Consider the following 23,521-nt stretch of genomic DNA (forward strand, 5'->3'; position numbering starts at 1 on the left):
TGTGGGGAGGGGCACTACTTTAAATAATAATAATTAAAAAAAGTTTATTCTATCTAAAGACTTAAATCTATAAAAACAAACCAACCAACCATCAAACGGACACAAGTGAAAACATAACCTCCTTGGCCTGTTCACGTTCTGACCCATGAGTACTCAGTCACACATTATTACATGAGTATTCAGTTCTCATGGGTTGGACCATGGGTCAGTTTTCATTTTGTTTTGTTGTACATTGTATGATATGTGACATAAAATAAAGATTCTTTTTCCTCTTCAATTCTCACTCCAAATGTGTCAAATACAGCAACCTGGTCAGTGGCTATATGCTTCCAAGTTTGAAACTGTAGTTACCCCTTTCGCATCAGTTCTTGAAGCGCCCCTCTAGTGCAGTAGTTTAAATTGGGGGAAAAGTTGGAGTCGAGGTTTGGTTGGGGTTGTTGTATGGCTCTTACACTGGACTTTCCCCTCGGAGACCATGATTTGTGACCTGTGTGTGACCAACAGTCAAGATTAATTTATTTTCCCACCCACCTATTCTGCCTATAGGTGGCTGGGATGCTGAGGCTGGGGACCCCCTCTTTACCCGTATAGCCAAATCAATCAAATACCTTGGAATACACATCTCTCCAAACCTAAGCAAATTATTCAAACTCAACTATACCCCCCTATTACAAGAAATAAAAGACAATCTGGAAAGATGGAATAAACTCCCATTATCTCTAACTGGCCGAATTTCAACAGTTAAAATGAATATCCTCCCAAAAATAAACTATCTTTTTGCAATGACTCCTGTTACCCCACCCACGGGCTGGTTCTCCTCTCTCAATAGTATAGTCACTAAATTTTACTGGAAAAATAAAAAAACAAGAATTTAACTATCCACTCTGCAAAAACATTAAGAATATGGAGCACTTGGGGCTCCAAATTTTGCTGTCTATTTTCTATCACACCAACTGCAGTATATCCGTCACTGGACAAACGACATCAGTTCACCCTGGCTTGAAATCGAAAATAACCTGACCCAAGAATTAAGCATCAGAAATCTCCCATTTATAGATAAATCCATGCTACAAAAACAACAATATGTATGTGTGTATGTGTATATGAGTGTATGTATGTATATGTAGGTATATATGCATATATTTATTTATTATGTACAATTTTTTTTCTGTATTTCATCTTTCTTAGGGGTATTTAGCTACTCCACACTACAACTTTGATTATAACAAGATAATCACCATCACTCACTATTACCCTCGATATAACTGATAATATTCAACAGATGGTTGGATGTGGGGCTGGGCTATGTTGGACTCGCTGGGGTGTCGGGCGGGGGGGCCCCCCTACCCGGCCCACCGGTGGCGCAGGGGGGCCTCCGATCGGGGTGGGCAGGAGCGCGGCTGGCAAGAATAACCCCTCTAAATTAAAAATAGAATAAAGAAATATCAATAAGTGTCACCCCTCTGGACAGCAGACTCCCTCCAAATAGGTCTGGGGGTTGTTGATAGAGGTGACAGGGATGGATCCACTATTAACCAGTGATCTCCTCAGGGTCTGGTTGCTGTCCCAAGCAGGATAACCCCCCAAAAAAGGGAAGAAAGGGAAGGGAGGAAAGGGGAGGGGAAAAGGAAAAGGAAAAAGGGAAGGGGAAGAGGGAAAAACCCGCTGGCCTTAAAGGGCCCGTTATCCGCCGAGGCCTCCACGTTGGCTGCTGGGGCCGGGTGGGGGGCCCCCTCGCTCGGTGCTCCGGATCCCTGGTCCGGCCTCATCACCCAATACCTCAGTCTATCTTATCTCCCTTTGCCAAGTCGTTCACAACCCTTAATTAGAATAATGGTCATCTCTATTTTCTATCATGCTACATACTATACTATGCCATATTGTGTTATGTCATGTCAAGTCACGTTATGTCACGTTATGTCATGCATGGACACACACACACACACACACACACACACACAGGCACACACACACACGCGGGATGAGTCATCTTGTTTGTCTATCACTGTCACTGTCTTGTCTTGTTATCAGCACGTAAAATAAAAAAAATAAAAAAATAACAATTTATTTTTAATTTATGTTTAATTAAGTAAGTTAATGTACATAAACTACATAACATAACTAAATACAGTTTAGGGTTGTCAAAAGTATCGAAATTCAAAAAAGTATCGATACTAAAATGTTGTATCCGGATACGATACTCATTTTCAAAAGTATCGATACCACCCCCCCGGCACCCCTCCCCAACGCCGAGCCGCCGACGCTGCGTCCTTCGCCCTCTCTGCCTTCACACACACAGCAGGAGGCACCCTCCCCCTCACCGTGACGTGCACAATAACAACAGCGCATGGCCAGTGCTGCTGCAGGAGGGCCACATCAACCAGTTTTGGTTGAAAATGAAAGAGGGAAAAGTGTTGTTTGGAGGTATTTTGCCTTCAAGTCTAACGAGCACGGAAAGCCGAAGGACGTGGATAAGCCTGTGTGCAAACACTGCTACAAGGCGGTGGCGACCAAGTCAAGTAATACTTCCTGGCCTTTACAGTGAATTTCGACAGGTTAGTGTTGTTCGTTTCAAACTTATTACTGATGTTATCGTGGCCGGTGGCTCGCATTAATGTTGGCCGTGTTGTTATTATTAGCCATTAGCCGCAGCTAGCGATTAAAGGCTGACGTCACGTTAATGATTATAAACAACGTAAAAAAATAAATAAATCAGGCATGCCCATATTACGTTGATAGACACAGTGTCAGTATACTAAGTTTACATAGATGTTGGTGACTGAAAAGTGTTATTTTCTCTTTTAAAGTCCCAGAATGAAGCAGAGAAAAGTCGACCTGCAACCAAACAGCAACACACACAGCCGACTCTACAATCTGTTTGGCCAACAACAAAAATATGATGCCAATTCCCCAGAATATTTAACGTGTGGTTCTGTTAATTGTTACATGTTGTAAAAGAGGTTATTTTTGCATTTTTCTTGTTAATAAAAATATTTCTTTTAAATTTTGGGGTCTTTTTTTTTTTTCCTTGTGGTATCGAAAATGGTATCGAGTATGAAATATTTTCCTGAGTATCGGTATCGAGTTGAAAATTTTAGTATCGTGACAGCCCTAATACAGTTATTAGAAACCAACGTATGGTCTTTTCTTAAACCTAACCAAGTAGATTTTGTGCCTAAACCTAACCAAACCACAACCCTTTCACAACATTAACAGCCCTAAAGTCTTAATATGTCACAATATGTGAAGTGTTTGTCCTGAAGCTTTATGTTAAAAGTTAAATCTTATGGTAAGATGTTACATATAACTTATTTTTGCTAGCTTGACTGTGGAGCCCTTCACATGCAAAACTTACACTAGAGGGGTAACTAGAGTGGGTTGGATGATGCGCACACACACACAGACTTCACAAAGGAAAAACTTTACCAGTCGACATTGTCATGGCTGGTAAATATATAGGCAGACATATATTGTTTCATCTTATCTCTAATTGTTACACAATCAAAAGCTCCAGGACTGAAGCTACTGAATGGACTACCTATCTTAAATTTTAAACCAACATGGGCAATCACAACCGATTACACTCCATTTACTGAGGAAGTTTGAGGTTCATGATCAAAGGCTCCAAAACTAAGAACAGAAGGGCTAAATGGACCGTGTGGTGGGACTGTTTTGCTAAGTTTGCTAAAGAATTCAAAAGTCAGTGCTTTCAGTCACTGTAATTTTTTTTTCTTACAAACCTCAACCATTTCTACTGCAGATTAATACAAATGTTGTTCCTGTCTTGGGTTTAAGAGCCTTCCAAGGGGTCACAAGATAAAATCTTAAGGGTCAGAGATAATAACAGTTGAGGAAAGAAGAAACAAACTCACACTTCATGGTACTTAGGCAAAATGTCAACAATGGTGCTCTTGGATGTTGCAGAATTTTTAAAGTTGTACAGTACATGGTTGTTTATTCTGTGGTATGCTGCCCTGACAATAATGTGACTTGAAGCGTACACAAAGACCAAATTTTAAGGTCAAAGACTGCTTTAAAGAGTGTATCAAAGTGCCTCAGTCTGTCTGAACTACTTCCATCTCTGTTGTTGGATGACTCCACCCTGCCTGCATTTGTATCCCACTCATCCTCCTGAAAACCATAATCACTGCTGTCTCAGCTGCCCACTTACTGCCACTGCATTTCTCTATCTCATTACCCTTTCTTTTTATTTTCTTGCCTTTGTTGTCATGGCTTTGTCATGTTTGCTGTTGGGTACATATGAGGCTGCTGATTGTGTCTTGTTTACCGTATGTCTTTGTCGCGACTTGTTTTTATGTTCTTCAACATTTTTCCTCCACAACACATTCCTGTTTATTCTGATCCATTATCTGTGCGTGCACATTGTCGTGTGGCAGTTTGGTAATGAAATGTGTTTTGACTAAATAAAATAGCCCTTGTCTCCAATTCCATTTACACAAGGATACTTACAGCGTACTTACAGCACTTTCACTGTAATCTAACTGTAGCTTAAAAATTTGTTTGGAGCCATCATTATAATGATTTTTCTGTACCTCAAAGGTCACACGCAAGAGTTATAAACACAGCTCAGTGTCAGGATGAAATAAGAAACAATGTAGTTTATTAGCACATAATCTGAAATACGCCCTGTGTGATGATGACACAAATTATTTGAACATTGTGGGGCTGTTGCTCTGTCAATACTCAGTCATAATTTAGGGTTTAGTTCATCCGTCGATCCATTCTTCTGCTTCCGGGGTTGGGTGGCTGTTGCAGCAGGTTAGGCAGGGAATATCTGACAGCCTTTTCCCCAGCTCCTGCTGGGGGATCCTGAGGTCGTCCCTCCTGTGAGTTCTGGGTTTTTGTCAGGGTCTACTCAAGTTGGACATGTCCAGAAAACCTCCAGAGGAAGGTGCCCAGGAGGCATCCTAATCAGATGCCCGAACCACCTTAACTGGCTCCTTTCAATGTGAAGCAGCAGCAGCTCTACTCCGAGCTCCCTCCTGATGTGTGAGCTTCCCGCTGTATCTCTAAGGCTGAGCGATCCTACAGTGGTAGCTTATTTCAGACACTTGTATCTGCAATCTCATTCTCTTTGTCACAATGCAGGGTTCATGACCATAGTTCAGGGTTGGAATGTAGATCGACTGGAAAATCAAAAGCTTTTCCTTCCAGCTCAGCTCCCTCTTCACCACAACACTCTTGTAGAATAGCCACATTACATTTGAAGGTTTAAGGTTTAGGATGGCTTTTATATTGTATTTTCTCTGTCATACGATCACTTAAACCCCATTTCTGTGTCCTTTGAGCTTCAGTCTTCATCTGATGGCTGTGTAGAAAACAGGTAAAGTCATGTAGCAAACAAAACATCTTCATACTAAAGTAACTGAATATATCAATTTCCAGTTACTCCTAAAACAACTTGACCATTGTAGCATACTATCAATAGGCTTAACGAATCTTTGTTGTACACTTGCAGTTTAGCTAAGTTAAGGCAGGAAAGATACTTGGTCAGGCTCAGGAAAACATTGTGGTTTGGGTTCAAAACACCCACACTACTTCTGTCACTCAAGTTACAGACTTACCTAAATGATGTAACTTATGTACGTTATGTTGCTTACTTGAAGTTACTAATACATTAGTCAGTTAAAAGAACTCACCATTGACTTCTGGTTTCACATTGGATATGAACAGCAGTCTCCTGAATGAAATTTCTGTGCATGTTTAACCTGACTGTCCACCTCCTCCCTATATGGACTTTTCATTTTCTGTACTACATCACCTCACTTCCTCCTTTACTGCTGTATTAATTACCACAGCCAACTGGTTTAACTCTGGTTTAAGGCCATAAAGGTAGGTATTATGAAATATTTATACAGCTTAGATCAATTGAAAAAAAATAAAATTGCAAGTCTTTTGAGTTTCTTTCATGTTTCTTTGTGGGCAACACTATAATCAAGTGTCAAACTTATGTAATTGGGTAGTTACAATTAAAAGTGTCATTTTTGATGGCAGAAAGGGTTACGGATGATCTAAAAATGTAAGAACCAGTTACATGTATGTTGCAATAGATCAAAAGGAAATACCTGAGATATAATAAACATTTGGTTGAAATATTTAGTAGATATGTTTTGTTCAGATAAAGTGTTTAGAGAGGAAAAACTGAATGAGATTAATAAAACTTAATGCCATTCACTGTTGGAATTGAATGTGTTAATAATCAATGCATCAAGTGTTCATAATATCATTGCCACAGTGCATGCTGGTAAGCCAGCAGACATGCCCAGTCCTGGAGTGGCACATGATGTCTCTGACGCACATGTGATGGACAGCTCAGACACCCTTCAGCTGAGCCTGTGCTTGTTTTTATACAGCACTCAGGTCAATATGAAGTTGTCTCTCCACTCTTTATCCATTCCTGTCTTTCAAGTTGCTACTGTGAACTGTGAACAATGACTGGTGCATAGAATAGGTGGCACAGATAACCTTTATATGCTGACCACAAATGAAAGCTCTTAAACACTGGATGTTGGGTTCTGAGATTGAACACCTGAAACCTGGACCCCTTTTAAACAGCATGATAGTTAGATGCTAAGTGACAGAGCAACAGCCCCAATGTATCTCCACCATGATGATGATGAACTAAAACAATTCGCAAGCATCAGACTTTACACTACAGTATACACTCTTGCTGTGATCTGTCAGCAGAGCTGCAGCATTTACACAGCATTTGCTGTATTTCTTTGCTTGTTTTGTAAAATCTCTAATATTTCCTGAGGTGTATTTCAACTAATATAAATAATACACTGTAGCCCTCTGGCTGTTGCTTTAAGTAGATTTGAAAGAAATTCTAAACACAGATCAATGACACAGTGGGCAAGAGAGGCACAGCTGCCATGTTTCCAACCCTCTGCATCGATAGCAAACAGAGGGAAAGCAAAGAAAAGGGAAGAGACGGGGAGCAAGAGACTTCCACTTCACCTACAGAGTTCAACAGCTACAAGACAGCTGCCAGGGATCCTTTTCTGCTCAAAATCACTAGAGGACAAAAAATCCTGCCTGATGTCCAACTACTAAAGACATATCAATGGATTCACTTTGACAGGAGTCAATGGAAATCAGAATCAGCAAAAAAAATCTCTTTGTATCCCCTTTTCCTGCAGAGGTATACCACTCAGTGGTGTAGGCCGAGGTCAATGTTGTTATTCCAGCTCATAAGTAATATTTTGCAAACAAAAGCAACAGTCTCGTCTCCGGACATTGTGTTTGTATACTACCTATTTGTTTTTCTTTGATTGTCAGGATCACGTTCCCTAGCAACGATTTATTGAGGTTGAGGCAACAAAAGCACTTCAGTTAAGGGAAAGATTGTTGTTTGGTTGAACATTGAGAAAGCAAACATATTGTCTCCTATATGGTCAATTTATTGCCAAGTTTGTGGCAAAGAAATGGTTGCCACTTGAAACTTTACTGCATATTTGGTTTTAGGGGAAAATAAAGGGAAAAATTGTTATGTTGTTATGTAAATTGTTATTATATTACACATGCATCAGTCAGAGCCCAAAGGATGAGAAGGTAACCACAACAGAGCACAAGCATCATTGTTTGTTTCTTTTTAAACCTATAACAGCCAAATGTAAAAATATTGACTCTGAATATAAAATTAGCCATTAGAATAACAGCTGTTCAGTACGGAGCCCCCCTGGTGTCAGTTGAGAAAAAAAGCCCTGTACTAAACTGAGGGAACAGATTACTAAACTGTGCGCACAGTTTACTAAACTGAGGGAACAGATTGCTAAACTGTGCGCACAGTTTACTAAACTGAGGGCACAGATTACTAAACTGAGGGCACAGATTGCTAAACTGAGGGAACAGATTGCTAAACTGTGTGCACAGTTTACTAAACTGAGGGCACAGTTTACTAAACTGAGGGCACAGATTGCTAAACTGAGGGAACAGATTGCTAAACTGTGCGCACAGTTTACTAAACTGAGGGAACAGATTACTAAACTGAGGGAACAGATTGCTAAACTGTGCGCACAGTTTACTAAACTGATGGAACAGATTACTAAATGGGTGGGGGGGGGCACTAAAATAGCCTTTTATTTACACCGAACAAGGTCTAATACTAAATTTTTACTGTACAGTAACATCACTTTGGTCCATAAATTCTGACAATGGTTGGTACAGTTGACTTCAGGAACATCCCAACTACTCCCTCAGTCATTATCAAACATTTTTACTGTATCATTTTGGAGAAATTAAGCCTCAAAGTTGTCTTTTTTGAATTTTTAGTAATCTGTTCCCTCAGTTTAGTAAACTGTGCGCACAGTTTAGTAATCTGTTCCCTCAGTTTAATAAACTGTCCGCACAGTTTAGCAATCTGTGCGCTCAGTTTAGTAAACTGTGCGCACAGTTTAGCAATCTGTTCCCTCAGTTTAGTAATCTGTGCGCACAGTTTAGCAATCTGTTCCCTCAGTTTAGTAATCTGTTCCCTCAGTTTAGTAATCTGTGCGCACAGTTTAGCAATCTGTTCCCTCAGATTACTAAACTGTGCGCACAATTTAGCAATCTGTTACCTCAGTTTAGTAATCTGTTCCCTCAGTTTAGTAAATTGTGCACACAGTTTAGCAATCTGTTCCCTCAGTTTAGTACATGGCTTTTTTTTTTTTCTTGACTGAGGGGGGCTCCGTAGTTCAGAGACCATCAGTGGCCTAGATAATAGGTATGGCCCCGATTCAGACATATAGGAGCATTGAATACTGATATTTAACATAGTGATTCCAATTTTCGGGGTCTGGTGTCACAAAATAAATGTGCTGGTGGACAGGAAATGTGATTCAATATAGTTCTGCTTTGAAAAAAATGCTTACTTATAGTTCACTTTATTTTTGTGAATTACTGGATAATTTTGCCTCAATAAAAACTGAAACTAAAACAATCATTTTACTACTACATCAATACTGACGCTTTCGGATGGCGGCCCACCAGACCTACAATTGCGAAGCATCAGCATTTGACAAGTTGGGGATGAGACTCAAAATTCAACTTAATCTTACAAATAGTGGCTTTAAGCAATGACCCCAATCAGTCTCATACTATATGATATATATTATTTTTTTTAATCATATTTCATTATCTTGACTATAAACATCACAAACTGGCATAGTTCGTGTACGGCCCTGGACAGGAAAGTTCTGCATCAGGTCGTTTAAAATGCCCAGAACATTGTTGGAACCAATCTACCAGGCATCTGTAACAACAGTGATGTAAGGTCTGTGCACAGAGCCCTAAGGATACTAAAACACACCATCCAACCAGCCACAGTCTGTTCCCCCAGCTGCTGAAGTATCTGCTGCCGAACCACCAGACTACAGAATAGCTTCCTTCCTCAGGCAGTGAGACTCCTGAATGCATCCTCAACACTCCACTCTATAAAATAGTTTGTTTTGTTCTGTTTTTGTTTTTCAGTGATGATGTAGCATAAAGGGACTCGAACTCACTTTCGTTTTGGAACCCTGGTGTTGCACAATGATAAATTAACCTTACCTGACCTAACCTATGTTATATACTAGGTAGTTCAATGTAAGACAGATGTTATGAATTAATCATATTTTGTATATAAAAGTGACTAGTAACTGTAGCTCTTAAATAAATCTACTGCTAAAAATACAGTGTTCCCTTCTGAAATGTAATGGAGATTTATAAGCATAAAATGGAAACACTTGAATACTTCAGTGTAGTACCTAAGCTGGGAAAATATAAATATAGTTATTTTCCATAACTGGAAGATATCAATTTAATAGTGTAGATAGATAGAACAGAGTTATTCAGGAGCCAATTATTCGATTCGCAACTGTATTCATTATTTTTTCCCCTAATCCTCTACGACTGACTCAGGACACACAGGAGTTGTGTCCCTCACTGTGTCAGTGTTGCAACATGGAAGTGAGCTCTCTGATATTTGAAGGTCAAACACGATGCAACGAGCAGTTTTGGTATTGCACAGGAAACATTCTATAGCTTTTTTCCAACGACAAGCGACGCTTACAATTTTTTTTAATGGCATGACAAATACTAAAAAAACAAGGTCGCCTACTGTCCTGATAGGCTACTTTGTTAGTGTGAACACTAAACACCTATAAGCACACACACTAATCCGTGGTCGGTCCTTAATCTCCTGCAGACAACAAGGTAGGTTACTCGCTGCGGACCGTGCCAAAGTGGCTCCTCGCGCGTAATCATCGCTATAGTCTCGCTCCAGTGTCTGTTTGCGTAAAGACACTGTAGTTCCAGCTGACCTGCCTCCTCTGCCTCTCCTCACGGTGGGCTCTGTGATACTCCAGGGTGTCTGTGCCATCTAAGGTTGGGGTCCACCGCTCTATTGCAGTCTTTCGAGCGCAGAGACTTCGCACCGAGGGTCGCAACTCTCCATCCTCTATCTCTCGGATAAACACATAACTCCTGAGTTATTGAAGAATACATATATAATGATAACTTTCTTTTGAATGTGATATTTTCATCTTTTTTTTTTTACTTTTGTGTCGGATGGGCGATCAGGAGCTGAAGAGAAGCAAGGACATATTGTGCTTTCACTGACAAGTAACTCTACAGCACCGCGGGGAGAAAATAGAAAAACGCCTTTGCCATGTAGCAGCACTCTCTTAAAAACCCGCCTGGAAATACATAGACGAGCCCACACAGCAGCGAGCTGGTTATTTTTACTTGAAGGGGAAACTACAAACATGCTGTGAAGCTCTTCGTCGCAGCTTGGCTCCCGGCAAAAGCGCAGGTTTCCAGAGCATCTGCTGGTGGGAAAAATTAGTGAAGGAGAAAAGCGCGAGAGAGGAGGAAGAAGAAGAAGAAGAAGAAGGAGCGATGTGCGGCTCGGTAGGCAGCTGGTGTTGCAGTTCGTCTCCTGGAATTAGTGGATGAATGGGAAGGGAGCGGCTGTAGCCTCGAACCAAGGAAACAGAATTTACTGTACAGAGCCTGCGGTGGCACACAATGGATACTTGTCCGTCTGTGAAGGTAAGAAATAACAGTTATTTTCTGACACACGCAGGAGTTGTGACTGTCCTGCGCTCCGCACAGATTATATGAACAGTTTGTAGTTTCATTTGTTGTTTTGTTCATCTGTATGCGCTGAATGTTTTAGTTTGGTGTATCTCTAACTGGGTTGCCTAACGCAAAGCATGCGATTTAACTGCAAAAGATAGCCTCTGAGGTGTGCAGTGTGGGTTTTATACTGCATCCACTGAAAGCCAGAGTGTTAGTGGGCTGAGGGGTGGCTCAATCTCTCGGACGATTGCAGGTATCTACGGAAAGTAACCTGATCGCTGGTGAATCTGTTCAGTGCAGAGGAGCTCCGAGAGATTGTTGTTCTCATTGTGGATTGTCACATAATGTGGGGAAGGTTGCAGCAGTTGCACGGGAAACTGAGAGGTTGGATAGCTGTGCCCGACGCATACTAATCCTGGGTGTGTATAAACGTGCGTGTCTTGTGGGTGTGCCAACGTGTGTGTTGTCTAGTGTGTGTGTGTGTGTGTGTGAGAGAGAGAGAGAGAGAGAGAGAGGGAGAGAAAGGAGGGAAAGATTAGCCTACTCCTTCCAAAATGTCCCCTTGTGATTACAGTGGGGTTAAACGGTTATTAAACTCCCTTTAAGTTGCACGAATGGACTGCTGTGTGTGTGTGTGTGTGTGTGTGTGTGTGTGTGTGTGTGTGTGTGTGTGTGTGTGTGCGCGCGCGCGCGCGTGTGTTTGCGCGTGCATGTATGAGAAGATTATATGATATGTCTCCTATGTGCTGATTATCTGATTAAACTAGCAGTGGCTTCACACCTTGAGAAAATTTCGGGGTGCGTGTTCATGTGCGCATACGCATGTGCGTCCGTGTGTGTGTGTGTGTGTGTGTGTGTGTGTGTGTCTGGTTAAGGGATCGATGGCCGTCATGAGGCACCACGGGCAGCAGTGTAACGCCACCGCCTGCTGTAATCACCACCCTCTTGTGGATTACAAGTGGTAGCATGGCACTCACGGGATCGCAATAAGAAATCCAAGTGTGGAGGCAGACAGAGCCGCTCGGTCGGTGAAGGCTGTTCAGCACCGCGGACAGCGCGGAGAAGTATGAAGCTGCAGTAGGAAGGAACGCTTGGACTCCCACACCAGGGCGATTATTGATGTATAAATGGCTGGTGTCCTCCTAAAAAGAATATAGAGTGTGTAGGTTTTTTATTTATTTATTTATTTTTTCTGAGAACAACAGTGTTTTATTCATGAAACTGTATTTTTATGACGCAAAATGACTCACTGACAAGTGCGCTCCTCTATATACCCAGACCTTACTGTTTTTGCCACAGTCATTGTAATTTATTTCAGTCGTTCTCACTGTCCCAGGCTGCAATTTAAGTCTGTGACCAAAAACAGCTCATCTAAGAGAAGAACAGAGAGCCTTAACCTTGTCCTCTTTTTTTTTTATTATTATTTACAGCATCAGTTCGGTTCAGAACTTCAACACAAAAGAGAATGAACAATTCTCAATTACTTTTTAAGTTAGTTAGGCCTGTCATCCAATTTATTTGATCTGGACACAATTTCTTACAGGTGCAATATGTAAGAATTTCAGTTCCGAACATTTACTCTCCCAAAGAAATAACAGTTTTAACGTTACGTCACTGATGTTGATTATGTGTTGCAGATGTTAGCAGACTAACCAGCTGACAAGTATGGCAAAAAATGAAAATGTGCAAATACCTCCGACTTGTACTTCACTGCCTGTACTTGAGTAGATGTACTTAGTTACAGTCCATTGCTGGGAAACAATTATCTAACAATGTTTAAGTAACTTCATGAACTGCATAGCTGCATGGCTAACTGAGCTAAATAGCTAGGGGCAGTTACTCTGGTGACATGTTGTCTTCTGCTTGTTTTTGGTTTGTAATTGATTGGTGGCCAATTCTTCAACCTGACTTTCTGTTAGCTCCGTTTTGGTCTCTACCAACTCCAGAGGGAAATATGCATCTCTTATTTAAGTTATTTAGTTATTTAGTTATTAATTGATCCACTATGTTCACCAGCTAGGTGCTAACTGTGTCTGTCTGCTGTTTGGTGCTGAGTGGGTGGTGTACAATGGGTTTTTAGAGCTTTTTGACTAAAAACAGCTGCCTGCTGTGGCCAAAATTGATACTATGAGAGCGATGAGAGTGAAGCAAAACTAACTATGACAACAATAACATATACCATGACTAAACAACCCACTAACTCTGAGATTCTGAGATTCTAAGAGATTCTCGCTCAAATATTGTTAAATCCTGATTAGTGCACAGAAGCACGTGACATCACATTTTTGTAATAGAACTCGGCTCACTTCAAACCAGTGAGAAGAGCACAGCCAAAAACACAAACCGAAACTTTTTCACATTTAAAACTAAAGTGAACTGTTTTTACTTTGAAGACAATATTGTGTTTGTGTACGGCCTAATCGATCATAGTAAGAGCGAGATGTAAGGCAAATCTAGTTCTGTTTCCAATTGTAACAACACAACATGTAACATAATGATGTCATCGTGGTTATCTCTCTAGGACTACATTTTTTATCAGACTGCCACATTTGAAAAGGAGGCGTAGAGCTTAAAGACATGGACATTTACCCTCTAATGAAAGATGCCACTGAGTTACTTTATCGGAAATGAAGGATCCAGTGTTTCAGCAGCTGGAGCTCTACGGACTTGAGGCTAAACGTCAGGATATCTCAGCCTCTAATAAGTCCCCCAAATTTATTGAAGTGTGATACCAAATTGCTGGAGTATACCTTTAAAATACTTCATTCCAATTGTCAATGTACTTAAATGCACATCTGCATTAATGTTGTACATGCATACTGATCTTTGATGCAAATTCCAGACAGCCATCTGTTTTTGGCTCAAAACATAACTTTAAATATTTTAAATTCAATGAAATCCTATCAGCTACATTTGTGTCAAATCAAAAAACTTTTATTAGATTTACGTAATATTCCATTTTGGATTGTTTGCTGAATCCTTTTGTCCTTTTAAGTAAAATAATCATGCTCTTCTGGCCAGAGAATAATATGAGCTGGAACTGTTTTACTCATTATCATTCAGTTTGTGTTCATTGTCATTCGGGTCTTTAGTCTCTCACTGCTAGCAGTCACAACAGAACTGTCAACAGGGCTCATCTGATATGTTGATATCACTGGCAGTTATTGTCTGTCAATGCCTGATGCCAGGATGATGCTGGAGGGTTAATGCCTTCTGTTGAGACGGCTCGGTGAAATTGATAGGCCTGATTTGACAGATGAGATAACCTGCAATCACAGGCAAATGTAATTTACTGGTACGGCAGATGGATGCTGAGGATGCACACAGAAGTAGGCCAGTTTTACCTTGGGGAGAAGCTCGACATGCACAGAAGGCTCAACAGAGAATGCTCGAAAGTTGTTGTTTTGCAAGGGAAATTATGAGAGAGAGGTGGGAGGAGTGGGAATGGGAGGACGGTTTCATTAAACTCCACACACAGTAAAATAATAGAGAGGGGATCAATTCCTCGCTCACATGGAGTAGCTTAGATGGAAGCCAATTGAAGTTCAAAAATTAAGTGGAAAATAACTTGGGATTTAGCCTTAAACCCTCTGTGGTGTCTCTGCACCACTCTGATCTTCAAGTCTGCTGAAAACTAGAGCTTGGTTCCTTTCCAGACATGACTCCCTTATGGTTTCATTCTCTCACCTTCACCAGCATAACAAGAAAGCCTGGTGCACAGAAAGCACAACAGATAAGTAAATAAATAAATAAATAAAAGAGAGGCTAGGAGGGGCCCACACGCAGGCAGTCATATGCGTTTGATCTGTCGTAAAATAATGCATTAAAGCACTTCTTGGGAATGCGCAGCTGTAGGGCATCTTCATGTGCTTCTTCAACTCAGATTGCCATGCATTAGAGGGAGACATTTCCCTAATGAATTTAATCATCGCTCCTGTTGTCACCAAGTTGGTCTTTTGTTTGCATTCAAGCCGAGTGACTACGGCGCAGCTGCTGTAGCACAGCATATGTGCAATGAAGCCGACACTTCATGCAGCGATTTGAGGAATCAGCTGCTTGGGTGGAGCCCTAAGATTTTTAAGAATGGACTTTGTCTTGAGGAGGATTTTGATAGATAATTGATAGTTGTGGCTGTAGAGAGCTCCTTTATTTCTCCTTTGTTTCTTCTCCAACGCCACACCTAAAAAATCAGCTCCTTAAGCATATGGGTTTGAAGGTGACAGGAAAGGTTGCCACTTATACTCAAGATAAACAGCTTTTCATTTAAAATATATAAATAAATAAGGTGAATGTATGAGAACGCACTGATGACCAATGCATTCTGAAACTGAAACATTAACACAAGTCATACTTTAAGCATGCATGTTGTAAATGGGACTTCAGCATTAAAAAGGCTGCTGTTTTTCGCCGACTGCCTCCTAAGTCTCTAGTGTGGGACCTGGAGCTTCCCACCAACTGGGATGAAGGAACCCCAGAGCCTTTTCACAACTGTTCTACTGTTTGCTTTCCTCCAACAGCTCTCTCTCTCTCTCTCTCTGTCTCTCTCTCTCTACATATATATATATATATATATAGGTGTGTGTGTGTGTTAGTGTGTATGTGTATATTTTACTTAGGAAAGTAGAACACCAGACTTTAGAAACCTAAAGGTGCTCATGTCCTGTGGGTTTTACAGTGAGTAGCACAGTGGTTAAAAATTGCAGTAGAGCTGAGCAATATGGCCAAAACCTTGTATCACAGCACATGCATTTTATATCACGGTAACAGTATACAGTAATTGTTCTGTAAAAATTCAGTTAAGAGATGGTTTATAATAAGTATACCATAACGTACTTCATCACATTTGATTGTTTTCTTCTTTTGTTTGGAACTTCTGTACAAACAAAAACAGCTAGTGACCGACCGATTATCAGGGCCGATATTCAGCATTTTCCAATCATCAGTATCAATGTTTCTTGTGTCCGATTGCTGATAAAATACATTAATTTAAAAATGCAGTTGTTTGGCTCTGACGCAGCATTCTTTCTCTGTAGTCACGACTCTGTTCAATGTCCCGCCAACATCTGATATTTCACGTGACAAGCAGTTGCCTAAAAACACTGAATAATCTGAATCTTGTACGTAATTAGTTACTAAATTTAGCAAATACATGTAGTACAGTGTAAGTGTAAAGCAGCAGAAAATGGAAATACCAAAGTAAAGTACCTCAAAATTGCTCTTACAAAGCAGTACTTGAGTAGAATGACATCACTGGTTGTTCAAAATGTTGACACAAAGATTATGATTTTAACTGAAAATGCTTATCGGTTTCAAAAATATCCTTTATTGGTCTCCATGATTACGAGTCAGCGGTCTTGGTACTGGCCCTATAAAAACCATATCAGTCGATCCCTGAAATCAAACTGCCTCAAATGATTCAACACTTGAATTAAAAACAGTAGACTGAAAATACTTGTGGACACAGTACTATACATTGACTATAAACCATGTTATTACAATCACCTGAAAATAAGGACATTCTTATGCACTGAGTTTCTTTTCTCCACTTGTGTCAATTCAGCTACATCAAATAAAGAGGCACATAAGCTTGTATAGTTTAAGAATGTACGAGGTCATAGTTATGAGAGTGAGCTGCAAAAAAGTGAAGGTGGAATAGTAAATAAGAAGAAAAATGGAAAAGATTAACTTTCTTCTGGTGTTAGTTCACCTGCCGGTACTGCATCCTGGTGGCCACACTGTTCCAGTTGTCCTGTGATGTGATTTTTCCTGGAAGTCTCAGCAGGAAGCACTTGACTGTAGCATATGTCAAAGTAAGCTGCAGACTCAGGGCCATTGTGCAGCTTTAGAGAACCTCTGGGAGTTTGCATAGGCGACAGCCCCCTAACTTTGTGAAACACTAGTCGGAACATTAAGATGTTGCTGCTGACTGACCAATATGACCGTGGGGACAGAGATACAGCAGCGGCAGCTACAGATGTGAAACTTCAGAGGACTTGGAGTCAGTGGGAAGATGTTTTCTAGTGCAATAATTATGGGACCAGCATGGGCGACAGTGTGTCTGAGCCATGACTCAAACTCTGAGCACATTAAAGACATTATGAAAATTATACCATGAGTCAGATTACGAAGGCTGGATTCTTCTTTGCTCCCTCTATGTTTTGTGTTATTTCCTTTGTTTGATTTCCAGATTCAAAAGGCTGGTGAGCACTGAGAGCTGACATTCTAATTTTGCTGTCACCCCTTTCTCCTCTCCCACATGAATTCTCTGTTGTTGTTGTTGTTGCTGTTGCACTTTTGAATACAGTGGCCTCCGTCATTTAATGGCGGGTTCATTCATCATAGTCAGCAGTTCTAGCCCACTCAAACCACTGTATTTCACCCAACCTTTACATTTTAAAAGCCTCCAATTCAGGCTTTTGCTGCTCACAGAGTGTTCAGTGCAGCTGATAGACTGAGAGTAGAGGGCGGTCATGTAATATCCAGTGTCACACACGACAAAAATACACTTAAAGGGGGGATTTTTCAAGTGCAGGTCACTATTATAAGAAATGTTAAGTGACCAAGACTGTTTTATTTACAAAGAGGGTTACATTTTTGAGGCTTCTCTAATAAAATTGTGCATAAAATTGGTTTTCCTGAAACCTGCAGTGTTAAGTTGAAATAAAGATGGTAGTTTGTCCCTGAGTTCATTGCACTCTATCTGTCCAAATCATAAACCCTAGTCGACTATGACATGGAACTTGTGGTGTAATGTACCCTCATCTGTTGCAGTAACAGCTCACAGGGTCTGTGGTTTACAGCCTCTCAGGAGAAAGGTGACATTTCATCACGTCAGTGTCACATACTAACTTGCAGGGATTAGCTGATACAAGACACAATTTTTGACAGTGGCCATCCTGGTGGTTTACTCACAAATGCTCCTCCGTAGCTTAACATACCTGGCTTTGAAAGAACTTCACATCTTTACAAGACAACATCTTTACAAGACAACACCAACTCAAGGTCCACTTACTCTGTACAAAAACTCTGGCAGCATCTCATAAAAACACAGTAATTTCCCATAAATAAAATACAGTTTAGAGCTTTAATTTTACATGAGACCTTTTTTATTTTTTTGGCCTTTTAATGTTTAATGAAAGATATCCACAAACAATAAAATCACCTTTAAATATGGCTGAACAGTGTTATAATAAACTAATTAGTTTTAATTTTATTATTATAATCAATTATTTATATAATTTTATGTGAACAATATTTTTATTTAATCAATACCTAATGTAATAAATCATAATCCACTAATGAAACATTTGATGAAAATGCCAAAATACTGCTGTATTTATATATATCTGTCCAGCGGAGCACACTGCTACTAAAGGCAACAATCTGCAGCTATGTCAATTTTTAGAAATCTAATCTGTATTGGCATTAAGTTAAAAAGTGATTTAATAACAGGCTGAATCGCAGATGGGTATTGGTGCGAATTATCAGAAGTGTGCACTGGTAAACACAGCCACTTATTAGCACCTGTATTACACAGATATCATCAGCTGTCACACAAGTTCAGGCTGGTGTTATTTTGGTGTCCCAATAGAGGTTACATACAGTATGACTGTTGTTTCAACAGCATCAGAATGAATATATTTTATGTGAAGCAGGTTCTAACTACTAAACTAGGTTTATGACTCATGTTGTTCCAGGACCATCATTGCCACTGAGCAAAAAGTCCACATTTGGAGCAGGTTGCTGGGCTGAGTGGTTCAAGTGCAGCACTGTAACACAGGAGAATGGGTTTTGTGTCCTGTTTAAAACATATTGTTGACATATTATTATGACAATAAGATTACTTATTATTATCTGCTTTTTTTATTATCTGTCACAGTTTCGTTAGGTTAATGGAACAAAAATATTTGCATTTAGGCAACAAAAACACCTAGTTATGTTTAGGAAACAAAATACTTGGTAAGGCTTAGGCAACAAGGAGGCAACAAAAATACCTGGTTAGGTTTAGGAAAAGATGTTTTGGGTTATAATAGACCCTATCACAATGTTAAGCATATGTATGAAAGGATAACTTCTTCCATGTCCGTGTTTTTCAGGTATTTTGCAGGTATTTTTTTCCCCGAGTTGCATAGCTGCAACATTGCAAAAACATGATTGATCCTGGAGGAACATAAATCACGATGTTCCAGGAACAATACCAATACTGGGATATCAGATCACACACATACATATATGTATACATCTTTATAAATTATACATATGCTCTCTCTCTGTCCTTCTCCTTGTCTCTCTTTTTTTTTTTTTAAGTTTTTTTATATAGCACACATTTCATACGCCAGGCGTAGACTCGATGTGCTTAGATGTGGCAACATCCTCCTGCCATTCTGTTTGACTGGTAAACGAACTTGACTGATAGAACAACCAACCTTGTGATTAGTGGACAACCTACCTCTCGAGCTACAGCAACCTCAACCAGTTGTGAATCAACACAGCTGGTGCCTGTGCATACTGCTGCCATACGCCATATGGATGACATTGAACTGTCTTTATGTGCCTTTGGGTTGCAAGAAGCTGGGGTGGCTCAGACTGCAGATCTTATACAGTAAGTCAAACCTATGTGTAGGAAACACGTGTTCCAACATACTGCAGTCATTTATTCACGCACACATTTATTGACTGACTTTCCCACATTTACAGTATTTTAAAATCTTACTGAAATGCTCCCACATGGCCACCCCATACGTTTTTCCCACTGTGTTGTAAAAAGAAAACCTATTGCCACTGCTGAAGTTATCACTGAGGGCGTGACAGCAGCTCCGTTCGGCCGGCTCCCCTCAGTCGCTGGTGTGCGGTGGGCCCCGAGCTTAGCAGCAGAAACTATTTAGAGATCTAAAATGGAGAGCCCCTCGTGCCGGTGTGGAGTGATAACATTGAGGCTCTGCTGAGGAAGCTGCCACTGTGAAGAAGCTGTAATTTAGAGAGGGGTTGGAAAAGCTTATCTTCCTAAGCCTGTGAGCAAAATAAAGAAATAGAGGGAAAAAACACACACTTGACAGGAGCAATGAGTCACTGTAGATGGCAAACAGGAGTAAAGAAAAACACTCTCTGGATGAGGCCTTTGTGGTACTGCTTATTATCCATGGAATTTTATGTTAAGAGAGCAAAAGTCACCCAAACTAGGTCCAAAAGGTCAATTGCCACTACACATAGGTGACATTTTCATTCTGCTGCAGGGAATATTGCAGCAGGAAATGAAATAGGTGGTCAAGCAATTATATAGTCTGCTTGTTTTGCTATGACAAAGCCACTGGGTCCACTGGATGCTGAAAAGCCTGACTATGCTGGAAAAGCACAATTTCTCATTTTCAGATCCCCTTTAAACCCCCTTTGAAACATGCTGCACCATTAAGTTGAGCACCAAGGTATGTATTTTCTTTCTTTTGACTGAAATTCTCCGGAGATATTGGCATATTTTGGTGCAGAAACGCTAGCACCATCAACAAGTAACATTCACATGGGTGCAACTGAAAGTGCTCATCATAATTAGCTCTCAAGATTTCAGTTTCATAGTCATCCATGCTCTGTTATAAATTGCAGTCATTAGGAAGAAAATGTCCCAATTCTGCTTTAAAGTTGAAGTTCCCTCTCAGCAGCGTCTTTGATAAATTGATAGCAGGTCTTTTAATCTCACTGTGCTCCTTTGGGGTCCTCCCTGATGATTGCTCTGTTGATGGGTTCTTTGTAAAGCGCCGTCCTTGTCTCACAGCAGCGAGTGTACATCTCTTTGTCAGCATGAGGCTACAGTATGCACACAGTGTTCCCTCGGCGCTGATATTGAACGTCATCCTTTTCTTTTGCTTGTTTATTAGGCAGAAAAAGTGCAGAATATTAGACTGTGAAATGTTTATCACCCTATAACTCTCTTAACTCTCTGTGGTTGTTCAACCAAATTCACACACACACACACGCACGCACATCAATGTAGTCTGATTTTACGATTATGGTTGGAGGTTGAGTGTAAAGATATAATATGGGATATTTCAGCAGTTAAATGTCTAAAGAACAATGAGTCCTTTGTTGTATATTTTGTTGAGTTGTTTGCTTACATTATCCCAAATGTTTCCAATAATGTAACCCAGAGAAGTGTATTTTTCATTTGGTCGCCTGTAAGGAAGCCAGCAAATGTGAACAAAACTGTTGAGTACCCATATTTTTTTTAAACACATTGAAAGATTTTTGGGCACACTAGCACTTGGGCTCCATGAAAACATTGGTCAGTTGGTCCACCATTTTGGTTCAGAGCGAACTATCGTGACATATTCAATGAACTATAATGACATTCAGGGTCCTCAGAGGAGGTTCCTAAAAAAAATTGGTGGATGCCACTTCTGTGATGCAAAGATGAGGCTGACATTTTTGGCCGAGAGTGAAATGTCTCATCAACTGTTTGATGCTTTGCTACAGAGGATACATTCATGGTCCTTCGAATTGTAAAAACTTCTGTAATGACATTGTGAAGTCACTCCTCACATAGTGGCTTCGTCATCCTCAATCAAAAGATAACAACAAATAACTATGTAACAAAGAACACACACACACACATATATATATATTTGTCATGTTCGTGCTCACAATATGATAGACCATGTAGATATCGGTTACCTGACCTGTATTTCATTGCCAGTGCCTGTCTGGTCATTTTGTGCCACACACAATATGCACCAGTGGGAGTCTCACTCAATGAGTCACTGTGTTCCAGATAATAAAAGAAAAAAAAATACAAAATAAAGAATACACAAAGCAGACAAGCAGACTAGATATGCATGATTTGTGAGTGTGCTGTTGATGGACTGCAATGGACTCTGCAATGGACTCTATCCTCCCACAATGCAATGCATATGGGAAATGGAGGAGCAGCTCACAAGTGAAAAAATGAATGAAATTAATTGTGGGTGGTGGTAAAAGAGCACGGAAAAATCTTTGTAAACAAAAAAATAAGAATTATTTACTAAGTATAATTGGCATAATTTGCTGTTTGATGGACATCTGGGGCCTAATGTATAAAACTCTGTGTATATTCAGGTGTAGAAATACTGTATGTGTACACACAAAACAGGAAGCATGCATGCGCAGTCTTTTCGTCAGATTATAAAACACCAGGTACGTCTGTCGGCTTTTCCTCATACATCTCAATCATCCTGAAATTTTACACACGAGCGCGAGCTGTCTGACCATACCCACAATTCACTTGACCGTGAACTTGAAGATGATTGATCAGACAGACGAAAAGAGTACTATTTCGGGCTTCAGTTATGGCTTTTGCAATGAGATGAAGCAAGTGAAACGGCAGAAAGTGACATAAGCAGTTAACGTTGCAAGTTCAGAGCCACAGACTTTGGAGGAGTTTAAAAAAAAGTGTTCTGATTTCAAGCGATAGGCCAAGAGACACATCTCTGCGCACAGTGATAGTGTGCGAGCTACAGGAGGAGGAGAGGCGATCCCTGCGCTCTCTCCGCTTGATGAGCGTTCATCATCATGGACCATAACCTCAGTACGGTCCATTAAAAACTCGTTCTAGCCTAAATTGCGCATTGCCAATGTCCTCTCGCACCACCAAAGCAGCTATTGTATCCTGCTGCAAGGCCATTGCGCATGGCGACAGCCTATAGTGCCGGTTACACCTGAAGGTCGAGGCAGATGACCGCCCACCATTGAATCCGGTTCTGCTCGAGGTTTCTGCCTGTTAAAAGGCAGTTTTTTCTCCCAACTGTTGCCAAGTGCTTGCTCATGGGGGAAATGTTGGTTCTCTGTAAATAAATGAATAAAGTTCTAGACCTGCTCAATTTGCAAAGTGTCATGAGAGGATTTTTGTTGTGAATTGGCACTATACAAATACATATTGATTGATTGATTGATTGAAAGTATTCTTACTCCCCAATTATACAGGAAAATAATCTTTATTTACATATATAGAGATCATGTATCTATTTGTTTTCATAAGGATCGTTATCATTATAATTATCATAATGCACACAGACACAAATCTAGTAAAAACAAGTATAACAACTTGTGCATCACTGTATAATCACAGTGAAGGTTTTTTTTGTTGTAATCCTAATTCAATTCAGACACAGCTCTAAATATAATGTCATGTATGTTGTTGAAGATATGCAGCCTCTGTCACAAAGTTTTTAGAAAGCTAGTCAGCAAAATCCCTGTTGAAAACAATGATGATAATGATCAGTTTTTGCCAACACAATAGTTATTAGTCTATTAACGTTACAAACCGCCTAAACAGTGGCATTGCCAAATATAGCCCAACGCTGATTGTACATTTAAAACCATAGGATGAGTTTAATACAGTATCTTCTTAAATGTTCAGCACAGTTCAAGCTGTGCTGGGTAAAAGAAAAAAACAGAAAAGACCACATTTAGTTCCAGCACACTTCAGAGTGCCGCT

General features: G+C 40.2%; 1 protein-coding gene across 2 annotated transcripts in view; it reads left to right on the plus strand.

The window, feature by feature from the left end:
* The first annotated feature begins 10,409 nt into the window (after positions 1-10,409).
* The window catches only part of LOC311273584 (leucine-rich repeat and fibronectin type-III domain-containing protein 2), a 158,843-nt gene continuing 145,731 nt past the window's right edge, over positions 10,410-23,521 (plus strand). For both annotated transcript variants that reach the window (XM_084380703.1, XM_084380704.1), the window contains exon 1: positions 10,410-11,031. The gene's annotated coding sequence lies outside the window, so the exon portion shown is untranslated. The remainder of the gene's footprint in view (positions 11,032-23,521) is intronic.

Source organism: Pagrus pagrus, assembly GCF_965226575.1.
Source record: "Pagrus pagrus genome assembly, chromosome: 18".
Lineage (NCBI taxonomy): Eukaryota > Metazoa > Chordata > Actinopteri > Spariformes > Sparidae > Pagrus > Pagrus pagrus.